The 8,314-nt window shown below is 38.2% G+C and overlaps 1 long non-coding RNA gene across 3 annotated transcripts; it reads right to left on the bottom strand.

The window, feature by feature from the left end:
* Positions 1–241: 241 nt before the first annotated feature.
* Positions 242–8,283, bottom strand: LOC125279248. 3 transcript variants are annotated; one of them, XR_007187362.1, is made up of 5 exons: positions 8,006–8,283; positions 7,164–7,259; positions 5,561–5,726; positions 1,574–1,736; positions 242–1,348 (listed from the first exon to the last, which is right to left on the bottom strand). It is a non-coding gene; the product is annotated as an uncharacterized LOC125279248 (long non-coding RNA). The 3 variants fall into 3 exon arrangements; XR_007187361.1 differs by having other exon boundaries at positions 242–1,736; positions 8,006–8,280; XR_007187360.1 differs by lacking the exons at positions 242–1,348; positions 1,574–1,736 and having other exon boundaries at positions 4,692–5,726; positions 8,006–8,277.
* Positions 8,284–8,314: the final 31 nt, after the last annotated feature.

Here is an 8,314-nt window from a genome sequence, read left to right as displayed (position 1 = left end):
CAAATATACTTTATCAAGTGTGCTGTTCACAATGTATCGCATGTATTTGAAAAAAAAAAAAAAAAAAAAAAATATATATATATATATATATATATATATATATATATATATATATATATTTATATACATTTTTTTTTTTTTTTTTTAAGAAAATTTAAGTAAAAAGTTCAAAAGAAAACAACAACAATAACATCACTAACCATAACAAAGATATCGTTAATGAGACACTGGAAATCTGGGATGCAAAATCTAATTTAAATCTGCAAATAAACAGAATGTTTTAGGGTAAACAAAATGAGAGAAAAAAATGTAAGAAAAAATAATGGAAAAACAGTATTAAAGGGATTGTATTAAATTAGAAAAATGCAAAATCCAAGCGTTTACACTGTATTTACACTGTACAGATGTAACTAAGGCATCATATACCAGGCAGTTAATCATGGACAGCACACAAGCATGACAAGACTAGTGGAAGTGATTTAAAGGGAGCGGTCAGCACCCTGAAGAGGTGTGTGAAGAGTCAAGACACTTCCTGCTGCGTCCTTTACAAACAGGACGTTTAAATCCTGGGAGCAGACAGTGTCTGAGACACATACAGAGGTACTTGCATTTGGAGAAATATTTTTACAGGATTAACCCAGGCCACGGCAAACTATTTTCAGTAAAGGGCTTTAGGGTCCACGAAAGTTGAAGAAAACATCTCGGAGGCTAGAGGTGAACTACCATGTGTTGACATTGTAAAAGTAGTTACCTTTTTTTTTTTTTTTGCAATTTCTTAGTTATATAATCTCCAACTGAGACAAATTTCTTCTTGTCCTTTCCCTTTTTTTTTAGTTGAGGCTCTATAACTCAAATACCTCCATCAAACCTTACATGTTTTTCAGGGGATGTAATTTCAGCCACTTAAGGATCATTAAAAAGAGATCATATTAAATATCGCCGGTTAAGAGGCGTACTGAGGGGGGATAGAGACAGAAATAATGAGGAGATTTGTTTGTCAGTCAAATTCTGAGCAGCTCAATCCCTTTAGCTATCTGAGGGAGAGCGGAGGGCCTGCGCCACAAAATGACCGGGGGTCTTTTTCTTGTGCGAATCTACCGATGAAATGTTGACAAAACAGACAATTTTGTGTAATTTTCTTCGTGGCACTCTTTCAGCGAGCCGGTCACTCAGAACCCCCTCATTTGGTGTAGCACCACGGCGCGACCTTTGACATGTAGCTCGTCTTGGACTTCTTCTTCTGCGATCCGTGGAAGGGACGTAACAGTTGTGCCTTTCAGGTCAGGTGGACACGGCCTCGGAGTTTAAGGCTGAAGGGCTATAAAGGATCTCTTTGTGTGTCTTTCCCCTGCGGAGCATGAGCAGAGGGATAAGAAATGTGGTTAATGGCTCAGGAGTGGGCTAATCATCGGTTGCCATTACTGCTCCAATATCAGCAGGGATGACAGACTTATCAATGACAAAGGGCCCAGGTGAAGACCCAGACCGGCCCCCTCAGTTTTGATCTCTGGTCCGCAAAGCAGGAGCTTTCATTCGAGCTAAGCACCAGTCAGTATACTTCTCTCGCTCTTACTCTTTCTGTCTCCTTCTTTCTCTCTTTTCTCTCCGGTTGTGCCAGGAATCACTCATCCGCTCTCCCCCCGTCCAGGCCCTCACGTTGTGTTCTCTCAAGCCTCAGCCATTATATCCACAATTTGGCTTAATTTCTTAGGCAACTGCAATGTGATAATGCATCTCTGTGGGGAGGATATAAAATCTCATGATTGTTCTTTTCATTTAACCTTTTTTTCCCTTGTACATTGTGTACATGAAAAAAAAAAAATGAAAAAAAAATGAGTGCTCTGACATTTACTTCATTTTAAAATTATGAAAAATTTGTTTTAAAAATCATGACAGAGAACAATAATATCCATTTTACTTGACCACTTGCTGCATTTCAACAGTATATAGTGTTAAGGATACACAAAACAAAAAAACAAAAAAAACATTTATAAAATATAAATAAAAATTGTTGCTGTTGAGTACTGAGAATTCAGCTTTGCCATCAAAGGAATAAATTAAAATTACAATATATATGTGGCGACCAGGGCGGGCGAGAGCCGTGAGGGAACGGCGCGAGGCCGGTGGCGCGAGTGTTAATGAGCTTCACCTGGGAGGCGCACCGGCCTTGAGTCCCTCACGGAGGAGCTCCGGGAGCATAAAAGGAGGAGCGACTACAGTGAAGGACGAGAGAGGACCAGGCCTGGACTTTATGTTATGTTTTATTATGTTTGTGTGGCCGGCAGACGTCCGCGAGGGTCTGCCGGCATTACTTTCGTTTTGTTTGTTTATTTTGGAGATTAAACTTTTGTTGAACGTTCGCCGGTTCCCGCCTCCTTCTTCCCACATCTGACCTCGTTACAATATATTAAAATAGAAGGCAGTTGTTTTGAATTGTAATAATATTTTACAATATTATTGTTTTTCTGTATTTTTGATCAAATAAATGCAGCCTGGGTGAGCATTAATGTTAGCATTTAATGGTTTTCTTTAGAAAATTATTATTACAAACTTTTGACCAGTGGTATGTGTGTGTGTGTGTGTGTGTGTGTGTGTGTGTGTGTGTGTGTGTGTGTGTGTGTGTGTGTGTGTGTGGTTCAGGTGTACCCTACGTATATGGCAGTATCCGAAATCAAAGTCCCTTTAAGACAAGTCATTTCACTCGGCGGCCATCTTTGAAACGCCTCTCGGGCATCCTGGGCATCATGCCCTATCTCTTTGAATGGGGAAATACCAAATTCTCCAAAACTGTTCGCCAACCTTACGATTACATTTCATATTTGAAATCACCAATGAAATCTGACAACAGCTGTCTTATAAATGTTTTATCCAAACGCTCGAATCATGACACAAAACTGTATTTTTTAGGCTGGGTCAAGCTAATGCGCATGCGCAGACCTAAATGCGCGTCTCTTCTGCCATGTTTCAGAGGCGCGCGTCTGACTGTTTCTATAGAAACCGGTGCTTCTAACGGCTGCTGCAGTGAAGCGATGATTTTACCAGTCGGCGATTGGCTCTTATTTAGAAGGCGGGACTTATTCCGCCATATTGCGCGTTACACTTTATCCCATTCAAAACAATACGAGTGACACGTCTTGTATTATTCTATAGTCTTTGCCGAAATCCTTGTGGGGACATCTTTTTTTTTGTCCCCATGAGGAAAACAGCTTATAAATCATGCTAAGTGATGTTTTTTTTTGAAAATGTAAAAATGCAGAAAGCTTTCTGTGATGGGTAGGTTTAGGGGGCATAGGGTTAGGGGATAGTTTGTACAGTATAAAAATCATTATTTATATAGAATGTCCCATTAAAACATGGAAACCCAACATGTGTGTGTGGTTCAGGTACTCCCTATATATTATGGGAACTAAAATGTCCCCACAAGAATGGCAATACCAGAAATCTTTGACCTTTTTTTGGTCCCCATGAGGAAAACAGCTTATAAATCACACTAAATTGTTTTTTTTGTTTTTTTAAATAATAATTGTCTTCTTTACAACGTTGGTTTGTTTCTTTGAGGTTTGCGGGCATTTGTTTATGCACAGCTCTCTTTAGGCCCCGCCACAGAATTTCAATTGGGTTGAGGTCTGGACTTTGACTGGGCCATTACAACACCCTGATTCTTTTCTTTTTCAGCCATTCTGGTGTAGATTTGCTGGTGTTCTTTTGGGATCATTGTCCTTTTGCATGGCCCATTATCTGCCAAGCTTTAGGTGTCAGACAGGTGACCTCACATTTGACTCTAGAATATTTTGGTATACAGAAGAGTTCATGGTCGACTCCATGACTGCAAGGTGCCCAGGGCCTGTGACTGCAAAACAAGCCCAAATCATCACCCCTCCATCACCATGCTTGACCATTGGTATGAGGTGTTTTTGCTGATATGCTGTGTTTGGTTTTCGCCAAATGTGGTGCTGTGCATTACAGCCAAACATCTCCACTTTGGTCTCATCTTCTAGTTTGTTCAGATGCAACTTTGCAAACCTAATCCTTACTGTAGAATAATGGACTTCAGATTGTTTGGAAATGGCCTTGTAACCCTTCCCAAATAGATGGCAGCAACAATTGCTTCTCTAAGATCACTGTTGATGTCTTTCCTCCTTTCATTGTGTTAACACACACTTGAATGCTCCAAACCAGCAAACTGCCAAAACTTCTGCTTTTATAGAGTTGTTCACACTTGCTGATGATCAGTTAATCAAAGACATTTGATTAGCAGCGCCTGACTGCTACTTACCCTCTTAATTCCAATGGAGGCAGTAATGGTGTACTTAGTTTGTCACACATGGCTTCTCAATTTTGGCCTAGTTTCTGTTAAATAAACAGTGACACAGTGTAATATGTCATGTGTTGTTGTTCATCTGAGGTTGTATTTACCTAATTTTAAGACCTGCCAAAGATAGCTTTTTTATTACATCCTGATACATAAAACCATAGAATTCAATAGGGTGTCCTTTCTTTTTCACATGACTGTATATATATATATATATATATATATATATATATATATATAGAGAGAGAGATTATTTCAAGATTATTTCCAAATCTTATAATAAGGTGTTGAAAGGAAAAAGAATACTTTGTGAAGATGACTGAATACAAACTGTGACATAATCTAACCGTGTTTTCTACCCTCGTCGCCTTATGCAAATGTTATAAAATGCAAAACCTGAATAACTCCAATCACCCACTGGATGCCAAATGAGAGCGCTTTATTTCCTTAATCCAATCTCCTCATTGTTTCTGTGTGGGATACCTTTCATCAATATGCTTCAGGCATATATTGCATGATTATCATCTGTCATTAGAGCTCGCTATATTGGGGTGCAGAAGTGGTGATTAGGTACAAAATTATCAGGAAAAGAGACAATGAACTACAGATGGGAGTTTGAGCACACCGACCACAACACACTTAACTGCTAGAGCATATTGTTTGCTTCTAAGGGCCGATATTTAATTAATGTTATAGGATTACATCACAAACTCTTAAATCATATTCCACAGTGATGATTATGTCATTTTAAAAAAAAATTGTCTTCTTTCAGAGATCTCACAATCTTAAGAAACACTCTTTGAATTTTTAAACTCCAAATAATTAGCCATATTAATAAAAGCATTGTGGCTTGCAAGTATCTGAGGATGTTGGTTTGTGGGATTGTAAGCGGCTTATGAACACACTGAAATGTGTCTAGGGAGGAAGTTCGAAATGAAAAAAAAAAAAAAAAAAAGGTTTTCCAGCTAAATAAACAGTTCTTAAAAACACTCTGAGAAAATGATTTGAGAAACAGATTTTTTTAAATAACAAAAATGCATTCAACATCCCTCAGCACACAGGATGTTAAGACATTTTAAAAGTCATTTCTTTCTAAACATGTGAAATTATGTGAATTACAGGCAAAATGCATGAGATATGAACATGCTCAATAGTCTGATCGCCATATAGTATGTTTCAATCCCCAGCTTTGCCAAATAGTAACCTTAGAGGAATAAGTCCTGCACACACACACATGCACATGCACACCTGGACAACCCGAGCCTTTCACCGGCAGTCGTGGTGAGGAGCAGGTACTGACAGACTCAAACACCTGCTATTGGAAAGTATGTTCTCCCTCAGTGATCCTGGGTTTTACAGGACTGGGAGGCTATTGTTCCGTCCCGGTGCTGACAGCCAAGGTATTTCTGGACTCCTGGAGCACATACAAAAAAACAATGGCCAATTCATGTAAGTTAGTAGCCTATAGGAAAAATAGCTTTACTATTTCAAGTCACTTTTCAGCTTTGAAAACAGTGTTACTATCATTTTTATAGTATAATGTGAACCGATGTGTTAGAAAATGTCTGAATTCCTTTTATAACATCCTTATCTGAGGGTCAAGCTTGCCTTTTGAAGAAATCTAAAGATCCGTTAACACCCCACAGTGACATTCACCTGTGACACAGCGCTGGCTGGCCAAGAATGCAGTGCACCTGTAAACCTGAGTTACTCTGATCTCTATCTTCAGCTATCAACGGCAGACCGTCAATCAGTACTGGAATGTTTAATCTATCATTGGCACGTTACGTATAAAACTGTTTTTACGTGTATTAAAGGAGCAAAGTATAGATTTTTGATGTATAATCGCATTAGTATAATGACAAACATCCATCTATTGGTTGATTTATTGACTGATACAATCAATAGTTTCATCAATGACAATAAATACAATTGCACACTACCATTCAAAAGTCATATATGCTCACCAAGGCTTGTTTTCTATTTATTAAAATGTAATTTATTCATGTGATGTCAACGCTGAATTTTCAGCATCATTACTCCAGTCTTCAGTGTCACATGATCCTTTAGAAATCACTCTAATATACTGAATTGGTGCTCAGGAAACATTTAATATTATTTTCAATGTATCAAACAGTTCATATTTTTGTTAAAACCATGATCATTTTTTGAAGAATAGAAGGTGCAAGAGAACAGCATTTATTTAAAACAAATCTAAAATAAATAAAACCCCAAACTTTCAAACTGTAGAGATTCTTCAGTCAAACAATGTTGACTATGGCATTTTAATCACATACTTCATTTGCTGTTTTTGATCCCTGATATGCAGACTTGGGAAAGTCTAGTAAATGATCAGGCCTGTCTTAAGCAGGAGGGGAATTTGCAGAGTCACCTGGGCTACAAATCGCCGCAAGGCACCTCTGAGCTCCGGGGCCACCCCGCTCGTGTCCCCAGCTCTGATCCCCAACGCTGACCCCGCTCAAAATCATCCCCATTAGCTTACTGCCGAGGAATTCTCGGTCAAGTGAATGGCGCGATGGCTAACAAAGCCCTATTTCAAGGAAGATTACAACTTCAACAGGAAACCCTTTGATGAGCGAGACTGTTTGAAAATGTTATCAATATCACCATCACCCCTTGGGGTCAACAAAAACCATTTCTAATCACCCCGTACCTGTGGCAATGCATTCTCTTGTGTTATTGTGTGTGTATGAGAGAGAGAGAGCATGAGAGAAAAAATGGGCGAATTATCTTACTGTCAGAGAATAGAGGGGAGACTTGTTTAACATGGACCGCGCTCAAGAGCACGTGCGATGACAAAGCGATTTTGCTCCTTACACCGGTCACCCACCTGCACTCAGATTAGGTCAGATATTCGTTTCTGAGGCCAAGCTGTCCCTCAAATAAGACGATGAAAAAGCTCATTGTGGATAACATTCTTTCTCGGCTGAAATGGAAAAAAGTGCAAAAAAAAATAAAAACATAATACCTCATTATGCTGCAGTGGGAGGAACAATGGTGCTGTTTTAGAGACTTTTTGGTTACATTAATTACATTATATTTTTGACAATTACCGCCAGTATTTTTTTAGACATCTAGGGACCAAGATGATTTATGTCTGTCAGAATATTTAGTGCAAAAACTCAATATTTGAGCGAATCGAAAAATCCAAATAAGGAATGATCATGTGACTGAAATGGCATATGTAATATTTAAACAGGTATATCATGTTTTTTTTACATCAATTATGTCAAGACAAGTAATTCAGTTCAACATTCAATCTGTAAACTTGATATGATTGTAGAATGCACCAAATGTGCTCAAAGGCATCCTGTATTTGTAGTTTAAATATTTACTTCCAGCAAATAAACACATAAATGAACACATCTGTGGGATTTCAAACAGACTACTTTGCACACATTGGTTCATTTTCAAATATAACATTCTACATGTTAATAGTGAATTAATGTAAGAGGGTTGTGCAAGATTCACCCTTAAAAATTAAGGTTCTTCGACGGTTTTTTCCAGACCATCTTCTTGTGAAGTACCACAATGCTGTGCAGGGTTTTTGTGATTGAAAAAATGCCTTGGTCACATTATATGTTCTTCATATATAGTGTATTAGTTAGCTGGGTTCTTTAAAGCACCAGTACATAGAGAACTAGAGAATAAAAACGTTTTTGTGGAACTTACCAAGTTTCTAATATTGCATCCAGCTGAAACAACGTTTTGCCGACTGCCATACAATTGTTACAGTGACGCAGATCAGTATATATAAATATAGGCTATAATAAACATATAATACGTTGTTTCTGTTATTGTTCTACATCATATTATAGAGACTATTATATATTTTAATTTATGCCTCTAGAGTAGCCTTTATAATCACGGTTGTTGTTTACCGAGCAATCTGAACGGACGTCTTCTTTTTTAGGCTACTTGTTTATTTAGGCAATGGCGCCCTCTGCTGTTACATTTGTATTAAAGCAGCTCGAAACTGGC

Source organism: Megalobrama amblycephala, linkage group LG12, assembly GCF_018812025.1.
Source record: "Megalobrama amblycephala isolate DHTTF-2021 linkage group LG12, ASM1881202v1, whole genome shotgun sequence".
Taxonomy (NCBI): Eukaryota; Metazoa; Chordata; class Actinopteri; order Cypriniformes; family Xenocyprididae; genus Megalobrama; species Megalobrama amblycephala.
This window is presented reverse-complemented; position numbering and strand designations above follow the sequence as displayed.